General features: G+C 42.8%; 13 non-coding genes across 13 annotated transcripts; 1 reads left to right on the top strand and 12 right to left on the bottom strand.

Moving 5' to 3' along the window:
• Positions 1-81: 81 nt before the first annotated feature.
• On the bottom strand, positions 82-153 carry trnam-cau (transfer RNA methionine (anticodon CAU)). The gene has a single exon. It is a non-coding gene; the product is annotated as a tRNA-Met (tRNA).
• Positions 154-159: 6 nt separating this feature from the next.
• On the bottom strand, positions 160-232 carry trnar-ccu (transfer RNA arginine (anticodon CCU)). The gene has a single exon. It is a non-coding gene; the product is annotated as a tRNA-Arg (tRNA).
• Positions 233-700: 468 nt separating this feature from the next.
• trnas-gcu (transfer RNA serine (anticodon GCU)) lies at positions 701-782 on the bottom strand. The gene has a single exon. It is a non-coding gene; the product is annotated as a tRNA-Ser (tRNA).
• Positions 783-2,875: 2,093 nt separating this feature from the next.
• Positions 2,876-2,948, bottom strand: trnav-cac (transfer RNA valine (anticodon CAC)). The gene has a single exon. It is a non-coding gene; the product is annotated as a tRNA-Val (tRNA).
• Positions 2,949-3,073: 125 nt separating this feature from the next.
• Positions 3,074-3,146, bottom strand: trnav-aac (transfer RNA valine (anticodon AAC)). Its single transcript has one exon. It is a non-coding gene; the product is annotated as a tRNA-Val (tRNA).
• A 137-nt stretch (positions 3,147-3,283) lies between these two features.
• Positions 3,284-3,356, bottom strand: trnav-aac (transfer RNA valine (anticodon AAC)). The gene has a single exon. It is a non-coding gene; the product is annotated as a tRNA-Val (tRNA).
• Positions 3,357-4,384: 1,028 nt separating this feature from the next.
• On the bottom strand, positions 4,385-4,456 carry trnam-cau (transfer RNA methionine (anticodon CAU)). The gene has a single exon. It is a non-coding gene; the product is annotated as a tRNA-Met (tRNA).
• A 174-nt stretch (positions 4,457-4,630) lies between these two features.
• On the bottom strand, positions 4,631-4,702 carry trnam-cau (transfer RNA methionine (anticodon CAU)). Its single transcript has one exon. It is a non-coding gene; the product is annotated as a tRNA-Met (tRNA).
• Positions 4,703-4,708: 6 nt separating this feature from the next.
• trnar-ccu (transfer RNA arginine (anticodon CCU)) lies at positions 4,709-4,781 on the bottom strand. Its single transcript has one exon. It is a non-coding gene; the product is annotated as a tRNA-Arg (tRNA).
• Positions 4,782-5,187: 406 nt separating this feature from the next.
• Positions 5,188-5,259, bottom strand: trnam-cau (transfer RNA methionine (anticodon CAU)). The gene has a single exon. It is a non-coding gene; the product is annotated as a tRNA-Met (tRNA).
• A 6-nt stretch (positions 5,260-5,265) lies between these two features.
• Positions 5,266-5,338, bottom strand: trnar-ccu (transfer RNA arginine (anticodon CCU)). Its single transcript has one exon. It is a non-coding gene; the product is annotated as a tRNA-Arg (tRNA).
• Positions 5,339-6,154: 816 nt separating this feature from the next.
• Positions 6,155-6,295, top strand: LOC127519436 (U4 spliceosomal RNA). The gene has a single exon (XR_007931835.1). It is a non-coding gene; the product is annotated as a U4 spliceosomal RNA (small nuclear RNA).
• Positions 6,296-7,306: 1,011 nt separating this feature from the next.
• Positions 7,307-7,388, bottom strand: trnas-gcu (transfer RNA serine (anticodon GCU)). Its single transcript has one exon. It is a non-coding gene; the product is annotated as a tRNA-Ser (tRNA).
• Positions 7,389-16,428: the final 9,040 nt, after the last annotated feature.

Raw genomic sequence — 16,428 nt, forward strand, 5'->3', positions numbered from 1 at the left:
AAAATGGTTATGGTTTCCGAATAGCGTTTTGGTAGCTTTACCTCAAGTAGGAACAGAGCGTGTTTATAAATAAAACAGTTTTAGCAGAGGATGGTTTCGATCCATCGACCTCTGGGTTATGGGCCCAGCACGCTTCCGCTGCGCCACTCTGCTTTAGACCACCCCAGATGGGACTCGAACCCACAATCCCTGGCTTAGGAGGCCAGTGCCTTATCCATTAGGCCACTGAGGCTTTGTAAAATGCCAGCACCCACATGCCCCCATTACTTCTGCTTCAGTGACAACAATAGGCTTGGTGTTTAAAAAAGGCAAACAGAGTAAAGGTTTATGGATTCAGCACAGTGTTTTGGAAGCTTTTCTTTGAGTAGGAACAGGAAATGAATATAAATAAAACAGTTTTAGTAGAGGATGGTTTCGATCCATTGACCTCTGGGCCCAGCACACTTCCGCTGCGCAACTCTGCTTGTTAGAGAAGAGCTCCCATTCACAGGCGTTTTCAAAATGACTTGCATTTAGGCATACATTAAATGCTCCGCTGTCACAGATGAGATCTGTTGAAAATGGTTATGGTTTCAGAATAGCGCTTTGGTAGCTTTTTTCTGCAGCTATTTTTCGAATGAGGACATTAAAGTTGGCAGCAAGGTGCCTTGAGCAGCTATGCCAGGTGCACTAGGCTCTCCGAAACACTAAAGCCATCGATCGACGAGGATGGGATTCGAACCCACGCGTGCAGAGCACAATGGATTAGCAGTCCATCGCCTTAACCACTCGGCCACCTCGTCGCTTGGCGCGCTGCTTGAAGTTTGGCTGTGGTGTTTTTCTGCAGCTATTTTTAGTGTGACGACATTACAGTTGGTAGCAAGGGGCTTTGAGCAGCTTTGCCAGACGAGATGCGTTCTCTCGAGCACTAACGCCACCAAACGACGAGGATGGGATTCCAACCCACGCGTGCAGAGCACAATGGATTAGCAGTAAATTCTCTGTGGCAGCAGATAATGCCCTTCATATTTTTCTTCCGAATACAAGCACCAAGTACCTTTTTGCATTCTTCAATGGACCAAACTTTTTCTGGATGAATCCCAAATTTCTTTGTCAAATCCAATCTGACTGACTCAGTAACTATTGAGTCCATGTGCTTTCCTAACAACAATGATTTGAACTCACTATCTGTCCATAAAGGGGTAGCTAGTCCACCTTTCTCAGTTGTTGGAATTAGTCTAGCGTTCTTTCTCAACATTTTGTAATGTCTTTCTGGCACAACAATACACTTCAACACTTCCCTGACAGAGCAGAGGTTAACCTAGTTAATACACATCGTAATGTGTTCAACCTTCTCTGGTGAGCAGAGTAGGACCAACTTGCTAACCCACTGTAACAGTTGTAACCTTCCCTGAATTAACAGAGGATGAACCTTCTTCTCTAGCAAAGTAGAGGATGACTATTCTGTTAACACACCACCTTCCCTGATTAAACAGAGGATAAACAACCGTCCCTTATAAAGCAGAGGATCAAACTTCCCTAAATTTACAGAGGATACCAATATTAGCACGTAATGCTAATCTTCCCTGCCTGAACAGAGGATACCAATATTAGCACATAATGTTAATCTTCCCTGCCTGAACAGAGGATAACCTTCATCTCTAAAAGAACATTTTTAGAGGATAACTTAGTTAACCAAACCCTACAGCTGTCTGTTAACTCTTCTCTGACGGTGCAGAGGATAACACGTTTGTACTGGTCTTAAAGGTTCTTTTGGATAGAGAATCACTCACCAACCCTTGGGTGTACAGGAAAATTCAGCCTGGATCTTCTTTTGGATCAGATCTTTGTTGTGCTTGAAGTTTCAATCTGGATTGAGGTGAGAAGCTCTATCCGGGTCACGGCACCAAAACTGTAGGAAACTTTTTCCTCGTCGAAGCAGAGACCAGGAGACGTTGGGATATCTTTCAAGCAGAAGTTACTCTTTATTGAGAAACGCGCTGTGCGTCGCTGTAGTCATCCAAGCATGCAAATGCAGTGCAGGAATCAGCCCGTTACCGGCATTTCCCCAGCCCTGATCTAATCAGCATAACAGTGTCATTCAAATGCATAGGTGCTAATCCAATCAGCCTGACGGTATCGCCCATACCTTCACATTATCATCGAGACAAAGGCAGAGCTGTGTCTTGAGCTTGTCATGCCAAATGGTCAGGAAGTGCATAAAGACACCTGGGCTGCCTGACTTGATTTTCTTAGAAAGTCATCCTTTTTTACCTTAAAATGCTAAATACAATGTACTTCACCATAATATTCCATGTGATGTTATGTCAGGATGTAGGATCAGCAGATCTTAAACAGATTCTTAAATGTGTAATCCCACACTTGCGAGGCGAACGTGATATCAATTGATTCCTTATAAGGAAAAGAGTGCTAAGAGTGACAGTCAATGTAAATTCCACAAACAGGACAGAGCTCCTTCGGCATGGCAGTCTGCCTAGAGCAGTAAGAACTTTGCAGCGTGGACATCCTCTTACTGGAGAGCCAGTTCGGCATGTATATTACAAAAGCCTCATCTGTTTCCGCCCAGGGGACCTTTCGCGTGTAAAGCGAACGTGATAACCGCTACACCACGGAAACCCGAGGACTAACGTGTTCCGATCGTAGCGCACGCTTGTTGACAACGACTGAAACGACAGACTGCGCAGTGCTCTTAAAATGGCAAAAAGCTGCTACTTTTAGTAGCAAAACAGCTGTTTGCCGTTACAGGAAACCTCACTGGTCGTTTGTTTTATTTTTGTGCCTTTTCTTTGAAGAGTTTACACCGCAAATTGCGCAGCAGGTGTACTGATCTGCTCACAAGAAATTCCCTCAGGAAATGTTGGCAAAAGCGACTCCCTGTTTCCGCCCAGTTTCGAACTGGGGACCTTTCGCGTGTGAGGCGAACGTGATAACCACTACACTACGGAAACCTGTCAGTTTTGGGCGGAGACAGAAATCATCTGGCGCATGCCTCTTAAAAGGCGTAAAAAAAGAAGAGGAGCTAAATCCTACTGGTGTCGCAAACAGTTTATATTTTCGGGCAAAAGCTAACCGCTGTTTCTGCTCGGTTTCGAACCGAGGACCTTTCGCGTGTTAGGCGAACGTGATAACCACTACACTACAGAAACCTCACAGCGACCCTCGGGTGCTTTTTCGAAGACAGGGTCATCCCATGTTCTGCCCTGCAAGCAGAGAGAGAGAGAGTGAGAGACAAAATCGTACTGGTTTTGCAAACCATTTATATTTTCGGTCAAAAGCTGACCGCTGTTGCTGCTCGGTTTCGAACCGAGGACCTTTCGCGCGTTAGGCGAACGTGATGACCACTACACTACAGAAACCTCACAGCGACTTTTGGCAGGAATGATGGCACATGGGCGGTCCGCTCCTGTTTTCCAGATTTGGGCCACAAGCAAAAGCACCAGAGCACACAGAGCACCAGCTTTAATGAAAGCATATGTTTAAGTTCAGTCACTGTTTTACATACTTTAACATTTTCGCGGATGTTCAACAAATCATTCTTTTCGCCGTTACCACAAACAAGCTGCAGCCGCACGAATCTGATGAGCACAGGAGATTTGGTTACCATAGAAACGGTGCGGAGATGATGGTGATGGCCTCAACATCGCGGTAGGCATCTCATAACAGGTTTCTTAGACAGTCCACCTTCATTCCTCTTTTTCTCTTCTCGCTCTGTCTCACATGCAAGTGGAAGCCATCTTTTGATGCAGGATTCTTCTTTATCTGTTGCTGATGTTTCTGACAAGTAAAGTAATGAAACTAGTTAGTGCAGTATAATGTACAATGAATGCATAGATGAATGTCCAATTGAATTATAGACATCATTTTTATTTTACTGTTATGCTATAATAAAACATGAGTAAAAACACTTGTCTACACTACCGTGCTGAACTGACTGCAGGTTGGTAGACAGGTTAGGCATACATTAAATGCTCCTCTGCCACTCATGAGATCTGTTGAGAATGGTTATAGTTTCAGCATAGCGCTGTGGTAGCTTTTCTCCAAGTAGGAGCAGAATGCACTTATAAGTAAAGCAGTCATAGCAGAAGATGGTTTCAATCGGGGTCATGGGCCACTCTGCTTTAAACCGCTTCAGACAGGACTCGAACCCACAAACTCTGGCTTAGGATGACAGTGCCTTATCCATTAGGCCACTGGGGCTGCTAAACACCAGTGCTCACATGCCCTCATTGCTTCTGCTTCAGTGACAACAATAGGCTTGGAAATTAAACAAGGCAAGCACAGTAATGGTTCATCGATTATAGTCAAATTTATTATGACTTTAGAATAGCGTTGTGGTAGCTTTTCTTTGAGTAAAATCTGGACATGAATATAAATAAAATAGTCATAGCAGAGGATGGTTTCGATCCATCGACCTCTGGGTTATGGGCCCAGCACGCTTCCGCTGCGCCACTCTGCTTGCTGTAAACAAGCTTCCATTCACAGGTGTTTTCGAAATGACTTGCGTTTAGGCATACATTAAATGCTCCGCTGTCACAGATGAGATCTGTTGAAAATGGTTATGGTTTCCGAATAGCGTTTTGGTAGCTTTACCTCAAGTAGGAACAGAGCGTGTTTATAAATAAAACAGTTTTAGCAGAGGATGGTTTCGATCCATCGACCTCTGGGTTATGGGCCCAGCACGCTTCCGCTGCGCCACTCTGCTTTAGACCACCCCAGATGGGACTCGAACCCACAATCCCTGGCTTAGGAGGCCAGTGCCTTATCCATTAGGCCACTGAGGCTTTGTAAAATGCCAGCACCCACATGCCCCCATTACTTCTGCTTCAGTGACAACAATAGGCTTGGTGTTTAAAAAAGGCAAACAGAGTAAAGGTTTATGGATTCAGCACAGTGTTTTGGAAGCTTTTCTTTGAGTAGGAACAGGAAATGAATATAAATAAAACAGTTTTAGTAGAGGATGGTTTCGATCCACTGACCTCTGGGCCCAGCACACTTCCGCTGCGCAACTCTGCTTGTTAGAGAAGAGCTCCCATTCACAGGCGTTTTCAAAATGACTTGCATTTAGGCATACATTAAATGCTCCGCTGTCACAGATGAGATCTGTTGAAAATGGTTATGGTTTCCGAATAGCGTTTTGGTAGCTTTACCTCAAGTAGGAACAGAGCGTGTTTATGAATAAAACAGTTTTAGCAGAGGATGGTTTCGATCCATCGACCTCTGGGTTATGGGCCCAGCACGCTTCCGCTGCGCCACTCTGCTTTAGACCACCCCAGATGGGACTCGAACCCACAATCCCTGGCTTAGGAGGCCAGTGCCTTATCCATTAGGCCACTGAGGCTTTGCAAAATGCCAGCACCCACATGCCCCCATTACTTCTGCTTCAGTGACAACAATAGGCTTGGTGTTTAAAAAAGGCAAACAGAAAAAAGGTTTATGGATTCAGCACAGTGTTTTGGAAGCTTTTCTTTGAGTAGGAACAGGAAATGAATATAAATAAAACAGTTTTAGTAGAGGATGGTTTCGATCCATTGACCTCTGGGCCCAGCACACTTCCGCTGCGCAACTCTGCTTGTTGGAGAAGAGCTCCCATTCACAGGCGTTTTCAAAATGACTTGCATTTAGGCATACATTAAATGCTCCGCTGTCACAGATGAGATCTGTTGAAAATGGTTATGGTTTCAGAATAGCGCTTTGGTAGCTTTACCTCAGCACAATGGATTAGCAGTCCTAGAAGAACCTAGGGAGAACGCCAGAGTCTAGAAAAAGGTAACAAAGCTGGCATTGGACCTCCCTCAGAATATGTTTGCAGTGTCCTTGCACTCTTCATTATCCTACCCAACCTCGTAGGGGGCTCGTTGAATCGATCCCGAACTCAAACATGTTCTTGGAGATTGAGGGTTATGACTCCTACCCTTTGCTGCCAGGATACCCATAATTCTCTCCCCCTTAGATTTACGGAAACAGCGCACTTTTTTCTTTAAGTGAAGAGAGTACAAGGAATAAACCTTTTTGTGCACATCGCTTGCCTGTTTCGTAGACACACCATTCATCCATCAGGGCCAAAATGCTGATTGTATGGTAGTTTAAAGCTTGATACCACCCTGTCGTTCCATGTGCAGATAGGTGCACAGAAGACATTGCGACTTTCTCTGGCATTCTTTCGCAGAGGCAATATCGTAGCCTATGAGGTTTATCCGAGGCGTGATCATTGCTGGTTGAAAACTTTACCCAATACCCCGCCGGGATGACTTGAAATACAGTCAGCCTTGGCAATTTTTGTCAGCCTCTTAGGAGGCTTAATAATTGGTTGAAAAAAAGGAGTTGTGTTTCAGTTTCTTCCACGTGTTACTTTCGTTATAGCGGTGAAAGCCCGAGTCTGGTGAAGGTCTCCCTCAGAGCACGTTTGGCGTGTCTTTGTTTTCTTAATGGTCATATACTAGCACCAGCTGGCTTGTTGTAGTGATCCTGATCTCAACAATGGTTTCAGACATGAACACAAGCTTTTTCTGCAGCTATTATTAAAACGGGATTCAGTTAGAGATCACCATGGCGTGTCGTAAGCAGTGATGGGAGAAACGAAGCTTTTCAAAGCTCCGAATCAATTGAACCAATTACTTCACAAAATGATTCACTGTTTCCAAGCTTTCGAGACGCCACACATGTAACCTTTTACAAACACATTGCAAATGTTTTATTGGAAGTAAAATCTATCAAATGCAATTAACTTATAATCTAATAATATTACATGTCAAGTGTCTGTGTAATATGTGTTCTTTTATCAATTTTCAGGTCTTGTTTTGTTTGTTCCATGGATGGCTCAGCTAAACAGGCCGATAAGACACTATTGGCTACTATTATTCTTTCTAATTATACTGATGTCTAATTAAAACGTCTACAAATGTATAAAGCTGATCAGAGATCAGGTAAAAACCATGGACATTTGTTCAATGGTTCTCAGTGAATCCGCATGATTCATGGGTTCACAGAGATGGCCCCCAGCGGTGAACCACTGACATTTCGAAACGTTTCGAAACAGTTATGTCGTAACAAAGTCTCTTTTACTGAAATCATGTGACTTTGGCAGTTTGATACACGCTTCGAACCACTGATTCGAAACAAAAGCTTCAGAGCTTCGTGAAGCAGAGCACAATGGTTTAGCAGTCCATCACCTGGTGTTCCGTCTGAAGTTTGGCTGTGGTGTTTTTCTGCAGCTATTTTTCGAATGAGGACATTAAAGTTGGCAGCAAGGTGCCTTGAGCAGCTATGCCAGGTGCACTAGGCTCTCCGAAACACTAAAGCCATCGATCGACGAGGATGGGATTCGAACCCACGCGTGCAGAGCACAATGGATTAGCAGTCCATCGCCTTAACCACTCGGCCACCTCGTCGCTTGGCGCGCTGCTTGAAGTTTGGCTGTGGTGTTTTTCTGCAGCTATTTTTAGTGTGACGACATTACAGTTGGTAGCAAGGGGCTTTGAGCAGCTTTGCCAGACGAGATGCGTTCTCTCGAGCACTAACGCCACCAAACGACGAGGATGGGATTCCAACCCACGCGTGCAGAGCACAATGGATTAGCAGTAAATTCTCTGTGGCAGCAGATAATGCCCTTCATATTTTTCTTCCGAATACAAGCACCAAGTACCTTTTTGCATTCTTCAATGGACCAAACTTTTTCTGGATGAATCCCAAATTTCTTTGTCAAATCCAATCTGACTGACTCAGTAACTATTGAGTCCATGTGCTTTCCTAACAACAATGATTTGAACTCACTATCTGTCCATAAAGGGGTAGCTAGTCCACCTTTCTCAGTTGTTGGAATTAGTCTAGCGTTCTTTCTCAACATTTTGTAATGTCTTTCTGGCACAACAATACACTTCAACACTTCCCTGACAGAGCAGAGGTTAACCTAGTTAATACACATCGTAATGTGTTCAACCTTCTCTGGTGAGCAGAGTAGGACCAACTTGCTAACCCACTGTAACAGTTGTAACCTTCCCTGAATTAACAGAGGATGAACCTTCTTCTCTAGCAAAGTAGAGGATGACTATTCTGTTAACACACCACCTTCCCTGATTAAACAGAGGATAAACAACCGTCCCTTATAAAGCAGAGGATCAAACTTCCCTAAATTTACAGAGGATACCAATATTAGCACGTAATGCTAATCTTCCCTGCCTGAACAGAGGATACCAATATTAGCACATAATGTTAATCTTCCCTGCCTGAACAGAGGATAACCTTCATCTCTAAAAGAACATTTTTAGAGGATAACTTAGTTAACCAAACCCTACAGCTGTCTGTTAACTCTTCTCTGACGGTGCAGAGGATAACACGTTTGTACTGGTCTTAAAGGTTCTTTTGGATAGAGAATCACTCACCAACCCTTGGGTGTACAGGAAAATTCAGCCTGGATCTTCTTTTGGATCAGATCTTTGTTGTGCTTGAAGTTTCAATCTGGATTGAGGTGAGAAGCTCTATCCGGGTCACGGCACCAAAACTGTAGGAAACTTTTTCCTCGTCGAAGCAGAGACCAGGAGACGTTGGGATATCTTTCAAGCAGAAGTTACTCTTTATTGAGAAACGCGCTGTGCGTCGCTGTAGTCATCCAAGCCAAGCATGCAAATGCAGTGCAGGAATCAGCCCGTTACCGGCATTTCCCCAGCCCTGATCTAATCAGCATAACAGTGTCATTCAAATGCATAGGTGCTAATCCAATCAGTCTGACGGTATCGCCCATACCTTCACATTATCATCGAGACAAAGGCAGAGCTGTGTCTTGAGCTTGTCATGCCAAATGGTCAGGAAGTGCATAAAGACACCTGGGCTGCCTGACTTGATTTTCTTAGAAAGTCATCCTTTTTACCTTAAAATGCTAAATACAATGTACTTCACCATAATATTCCATGTGATGTTATGTCAGGATGTAGGATCAGCAGATCTTAAACAGATTCTTAAATGTGTAATCCCACACTTGCGAGGCGAACGTGATATCAATTGATTCCTTATAAGGAAAAGAGTGCTAAGAGTGACAGTCAATGTAAATTCCACAAACAGGACAGAGCTCCTTCGGCATGGCAGTCTGCCTAGAGCAGTAAGTACTTTGCAGCGTGGACATCCTCTTACTGGAGAGCCAGTTCGGCATGTATATTACAAAAGCCTCACCTGTTTACGCCCAGTTTCGAGCTGGGGACCTTTCACGTGTAAAGCGAACGTGATAACCGCTACACCACGGAAACCCGAGGACTAACGCATTCCGATCGTTTTTAGCGCACGCTTGTTGACAACGACTAAAACGACAGACTGCGCAGTGCTCTTAAAATGGCAAAAAGCTGCTACTTTTAGTAGCAAACCAGCTGTTTGTCATTACAGGAAACCTCACTGGTCGTTTGTTTTATTTTTGTGCCTTTTCTTTGAAGAGTTTACACCGCAAATTGCGCAGCAGGTGTACTGATCTGCTCACAAGAAATTCCCTTAGGAAATGTTGGCAAAAGCAACTGCCTGCTTCCGCCCAGTTTCGAACTGGGGCGTGTGAGGTGAACGTGATAACCACTACAGTACAGAAACCTGTCATTTTTGGACGGAGACAGAAATCATCTGGCGCATGCCTCTTAAAAAGGCATAAAAGGAAGAGTGTTTTATATATTTATGGTAGGAAATTTACAAAATATCCTCATGGAACATGATCTTTACTTAATATCTTAATGATTTTTGGCATTAAAAAAAAAAAAAATCAGTAATTTTGACCCATACAATGTATTGTTGGCTATTGCTACAAATGTTCCTGTGCGACTTATGATTAGTTTTGTGGTCCAGGGTCACAAATGTGCATTGCAATATATTTTACAAAAGTTAATAGTGGTAAAAAAAAAAAAAAAAAAAAAAAAAAAAATCGCCTTTCCCTTTTGGTGGTAATTAGTATTATTATTACCATCAATGTAATGTAATTGTAATTAATTATAATGACTGAAAAGTATGTTGAAATTAAATCAAATGCATGTGTTGCGGGGGTTCGAGGGCAATAAGTACTTTTACTTTAAATACAGTGGGAAACAAGATATCCATCTCACTCCGACTACGCCACTTTGGGAGTTTCACCCAAAGAACTAGAATAGGCCACCTACAGTGGCATACACAGGTTCGTGTCACTAATTAGAGTCAGAGACAAGGGTAACTGTACAAAATCTCTTCTTTATTGACATCTTCATTAAAACAATATTAAAATAAATAATGAAACATTTGTCCCAGCTTGTCCCAAGTTGAGGGCCAGGGACTAGAGCTTACCAGTAAAAAGAAGCGGATAATCAGACCACACCACTTGTAGGTGAATCACTGCACTTCACTGTGCACACGCACACACGCGGTGAGGTGGTCACTGCATACTTGTGAGGAATATACCACCACCTAAAAACCAGTCCTCTGCCCCTGGTGCTCAGGCCCTGCCGAGACAAAAATGATATGAATCAAGTACACCGTCACTTTGGAAACTGGGTCGTGCAACTCAACCAGTCAAGAACACAAATAATTTTTGCAACAAATGAATAGTTGCTTGAAACAAAAATCACAATCTCAACAAAATACAAATAAATAAAACAAAAGAAAAAAAAAAACAGAGTAGACTTTATAAACAAATATTATAAGTCACAAAAACAAAATCTAATGCAACTGGAGAAAAAGCAAATCAAATAATAAGAAATCACAAAAATATAATCAAAATTGGCAACAAAGACAATTCAAACTCCAGAAACAATACAGAAATCTAATACAACTGAAGAAACAGAAACAAACTAACTCACAAAGGTATTAGAATTGAAAATGAAATAATTCAAACTTCAGAAACAAAAATAATATTGATACAACTGAAAGAACAAACAAAACAATATAAAACAGTCAAGAAAGAAAAATTAACAAAAAAAAAAAAAAAAAAAATGAAATTGGAAACAGGACAGCACTGCAGCCATAAACGAACGCAGCGCACCCCGACTGGAATGCAGTTACATGCCGTCACAACACTTATAAATAAAGCGAGACTGTTACTCTGTTAGAAATGCTCTCCCATCCTAATGTGTGCGTGCATAAATACCTACCATTTGAAGGGATTAATGTTTTATGAAGAGCCAACAAACCGAATCTTTTCCAACAAAGGCCAGTACGGAAAACAGCGATCCAGCAACTGCGTCAGGTTCTCACAGCTAAGAAAGGGATTAAGTTAGCAATGTACTCAATTCGACCGGCGGCTCCTGAATGTAGACGTCGCTTAACGCAGTTAACAAGGAATTAGCAGAGCATTCGACCTACCTTCTTCGATGTCTATACCCAATATATGTAAACAATAATAAACAACATTGCAGCAAAACTCGTCGAGTCAGGCAGAAGTGCTCTCCAACCAAGTCGCCGTCTCTAAAACACATTAGACAGAGAGTGCATCTCTCATAAACACATGCCATAGCCAACAAAACAACTAGCAGCGCGTTCTTACCGTCTCGAGCACTCGCATCCAATTCCGGGAAGAGACGGAAGCGCGTTAACGACGCAACAGTTCACCAAGTGACGCATCCCAGGTAATGCGCATGTTCCTGTTTTTATAGCCCAGCGACACTGCCAATAAGCTAAAACAGCACCGTGACATAAGCAACAATCACCCCTCCTGCCACACATGCTTTTTGATTATTTATTTTCCCTATCCACAGGTGCACCTGCGGTGCTAAATCTTTTTCGGTCATGGAAGTGTATCGTAAGGCTAGATATCTTCTATTTTATGAGAAGATTCAACTGTGGCCTTACTACAGAGCACCACCCTCTCTATGGTACCTTTTGTTCTAAAATTTCCTCCTGTATCTTTGAGTGGGATCAGGAGGATGTGAAAGAACTTGAGGCGGCCAAGAGAGGGGAGTGGAAAAACAGACATGGTGGACAGGCTCCCACTGAGGCACAGCTCATGGCCAGCATCAGCCCAGGTGAACTGGCAAAGCACTGTAGGCGGCGGATGCACGGGGCTGAGGTGATCTGGGCCATGATTTCAGGGCTGCTGGAATCAGTGTGGGAGCTAACCGACACTACAGGGCTTCGCCTGGTTAACCCTGACAGCATGTGCCATGTTTGGGAGATGCAGCAAAAACACCTCAAGTGCATCCAGGACCCTCCACATGTAGACTTGTATACAAAGACGGGGACACTCCAGAAGGGTGGCAAAGTCCTAAATGTGCTTAGGTGTGGCAGGGGGTCATCCTCTCTGGAGAGTTTTCACCACCACCAGTGTGCCTTCATTCCTGGTAAATTCTGAATGTTAAATTGCATAATGTTCTGTAGATTTTTAAGTTGTAAAGATTGCTATTGTTTCAACATTATAAATGTAAAACCCTGGGTACTACCTGGATTTGGCTTGTTTTCATGGAATTTACTACCAGCTTATTATTCTATGTTACTGTTCTATAACTGTGTCATTAAATTTGTATGTCCTCAGTTTGAAATAATTGCTGACTGAATCTGTACATTTTCATTCTTAGGATGGAGATGCAATGCCTTGCACACACAAATGTACATGTTAGAGGGGGCCTCAAGGTGGAACATGAGCTGGGCAAAAGAAGCTGTACAGTGGGTACGGAAAGTATTCAGACCCCCTTAAATTTTTCACTCTTTGTTATATTGCAGCCATTTGATAAAATCATTTAAGTTCATTTTTTTTCCTCATTAATGTACACACAACACCCCATATTGACAGAAAAACACAGAATTGTTGACATTTTTGCAGATTTATTAAAAAAGAAAAACTGAAATATCACATGGTCCTAAGTATTCAGACCCTTTGCTGTGACACTCATATATTTAACTCAGGTGCTGTCCATTTCTTCTGATCATCCTTGAGATGGTTCTACACCTTCATTTGAGTCCAGCTGTGTTTGATTATACTGATTGGACTTGATTAGGAAAGCCACACACCTGTCTATATAAGACCTTACAGCTCACAGTGCACGTCAGAGCAAATGAGAATCATGAGGTCAAAGGAACTGCCTGAAGAGCTCAGAGACATTTGTGGCAAGGCACAGATCTGGCCAAGGTTACAAAAAAATTTCTGCTGCACTTAAGGTTCCTAAGAGCACAGTGGCCTCCATAATCCTTAAATGGAAGACGTTTGGGACGACCAGAACCCTTCCTAGAGCTGGCTGTCCGGCCAAACTGAGCTATCGGGGGAGAAGAGCCTTGGTGAGAGAGGTAAAGAAGAACCCAAAGATCACTGTGGCTGAGCTCCAGAGATGCAGTCGGGAGATGGGAGAAAGTTGTAGAAAGTCAACCATCACTGCAGCCCTCCACCAGTCGGGGCTTTATGGCAGAGTGGCCCGACGGAAGCCTCTCCTCAGTGCAAGACACATGAAAGCCCGCATGGAGGACTCCAAGATGGTGAGAAATAAGATTCTCTGGTCTGATGAGACCAAGATAGAACTTTTTGGCCTTAATTCTAAGCGGTATGTGTGGAGAAAACCAGGCACTGCTCATCACCTGTCCAATACAGTCCCAACAGTGAAGCATGGTGGTGGCAGCATCATGCTGTGGGGGTGTTTTTCAGCTGCAGGGACAGGACGACTGGTTGCAATCGAGGGAAAGATGAATGCGGCCAAGTACAGGGATATCCTGGAAGAAAACCTTCTCCAGAGTGCTCAGGACCTCAGACTGGGCCGAAGGTTTACCTTCCAACAAGACAATGACCCTAAGCACACAGCTAAAATAACGAAGGAGTGGCTTCACAACAACTCCGTGACTGTTCTTGAATGGCCCAGCCAGAGCCCTGACTTAAACCCAATTGAGCATCTCTGGAGAGACCTAAAAATGGCTGTCCACCAATGTTTACCATCCAACCTGACAGAACTGGAGAGGATCTGCAAGGAGGAATGGCAGAGGATCCCCAAATCCAGGTGTGAAAAACTTGTTGCATCTTTCCCAAAAAGACTCATGGCTGTATTAGATCAAAAGGGTGCTTCTACTAAATACTGAGCAAAGGGTCTGAATACTTAGGACCATGTGATATTTCAGTTTTTCTTTTTTAATAAATCTGCAAAAATGTCAACAATTCTGTGTTTTTCTGTCAATATGGGGTGCTGTGTGTACATTAATGAGGAAAAAAAATGAACTTAAATGATTTTAGCAAATGGCTGCAATATAACAAAGAGTGAAAAATTTAAGGGGGTCTGAATACTTTCCGTACCCACTGTATCTGTAGTGGGGGCCTCAACCGTCAGGACATTTGATGTCTGCTTAATGTCACATCTTAACAACATGAGCCAACGTGTCCTTGGTAGTGCTTTGATGCCAGAATTCACCCCTCCAGGAAAACCCACTGGTAAGATATCTCTCAGGGAAATGCTGAGCATTGGAGTATTCCTCTCTCTCTCTCCTGTGTTTGTGCGTGTGTGTCCTCTCCCCATTAACAATGTGTTAAAAATTATTGCAGAGGAGCGCATTGCAGTGGAGTACTTGTTGGCCCAGTCCAATAGAGTCGACCAGTTGATTGGTGACATTGGTGACCACAGTGACATGCCTGAAGTCCCCTCAGAGGAGCCTGAAGATGACAGTGGTTTTGACATGACTGTGTGCCATGGAGCTGATCTTAGGGCTGGTGACTCTGACCCTCCAGTAGCTGTCGTGGAGGCCCAGGTGACTAGTCAGGTGGGTGACACTGGACCCAAATCCCCTGATGAGGAGGTCAGTGAGAAAGAGGAGGATGACACTGCAAGTCCTAGCACATCCGGCCAGGAAATGTTGCTATCCTGTACTATCTTTTACTTTTTTTAAAAATGTATCTGGTGAAGTGCGAAACACTTATTGTCAACCATTTGTAAAGTGAAAATATATGCATGTACAATGTAAAATATTTACTACAACACCGTATATATTTATTGGACTGTGGTTGGCTTTTTTTCTCAGTATGATTCTAGAGGTGTCTCGGGCTGGGAGGCAGTTGATGCCCTGGCAGCCTACCTGGTTGGCCTAAACCGAACAATCACTGCCTTGTCATCACAAGAGGAGGCCAGCATAGTCCAGCTGTACATGGCTTTGCATGCCATGGACAAGGTGCCATCAAAATATAGCCAGAGGGTAAAGAAGAAGACTTTGCCAGGACCATGGAGAGCATCCAGGAAGCAGAGTGGCTCTGCTCCAGGACAGCAGGCAGCAGAGAAGTAATTTGACTATTTGGATCTTCACTAGTTTATTACCCAGTATACAGTCCAGATTATATCATCCTTTTCCATAGACTGTTCATGACTCATGGGCAGGCGGCTCAGGACCCTGAAGTCCACAGGGTCTGTGAATGTGTTTGCTTATGGCTTTTTAAAGAGTTTAAGCAAGCACGGAACAGGCCCAAGGACACAAGAGGAAAAACTCTGCCAATTCCACAATCTATTGTGATGGTATACAACCACTTTAAACAGCTGCTGGAGGACAGCAGAGCAGTTCTAGGACAGACTAACCTGGTTCTGGTCCCGATAAACACCACTACTGTCTCCTCGTGGTGTGTCTTCTTTTGTACAATACTTTTATACAATCACAGTAGTATATCAAGATTGTACTTATAAAACCTTCCTATAAATGTTTCTTTTAAAAGTTATACTAAGTAAAGACAATGGGCTTTAGTTTTAGTTTAGTTTATTTAACCTTTATTTAACCAGGCAAATCATTACAGTTTTTTCTGAATTGCTAAAACACATTTCTTGAAACCATCACTCATTTTCCCAAAACATTAAACATAAATCCAAATCTTCAAACTAAATTCACAAAACCTCTGACTCTTAAGGCAAAATCAAACAATTGCTTTAAAACCCTTTCACCTAATATTATATAGCAGTGAATCTCAACCTTTTTTGAGTAATGGACCCCTGTCATATTTAGAACCGTCCTCAAGGACCCCAGAATAATATTGGCTCATTGGTATCATTAATGTCTTTTGTGATGACCAATTGCAATCAAGAATAATTTAATACTACGTTATTTATATTATACATATATTATATTCTTCTTTTATGGGAACATGTCAAATGTCAAAATATACAAATATTCATATTCAGACATTTTATAAGGACCCCCTGGCATTACATCAAGGACCACTAGGGGTCCACAGACCCCTGGTTGAGAAACACTGTTATATAGTATTGAATGACTGTACATTCAGCACTTGCATGCTGTAAAAATACAGTAGTCTAAATGCAAAAGCCTTAAAGGTCAAGAAAACTCTAAATGAAAAGCATGTTACAGTACACAAAAAAAAAAAAAAAAAGAAGAAAAAAATTCATTCTGCTTCAGCATCTCTTCATGTTGGGTCCAGTCAAGTCACCTTTATTTCTGTTGCACTTTATTACAATACAGATTGTTTCAAAGCAGCTTTACAGTGATAACAGGTACATGATGATCAGTAATACAAAGAGAATTCATTTCGGCTGT

The sequence above is a fragment of the Ctenopharyngodon idella genome, chromosome 9 (assembly GCF_019924925.1).
Source record: "Ctenopharyngodon idella isolate HZGC_01 chromosome 9, HZGC01, whole genome shotgun sequence".
Classification (NCBI taxonomy): domain Eukaryota; kingdom Metazoa; phylum Chordata; class Actinopteri; order Cypriniformes; family Xenocyprididae; genus Ctenopharyngodon; species Ctenopharyngodon idella.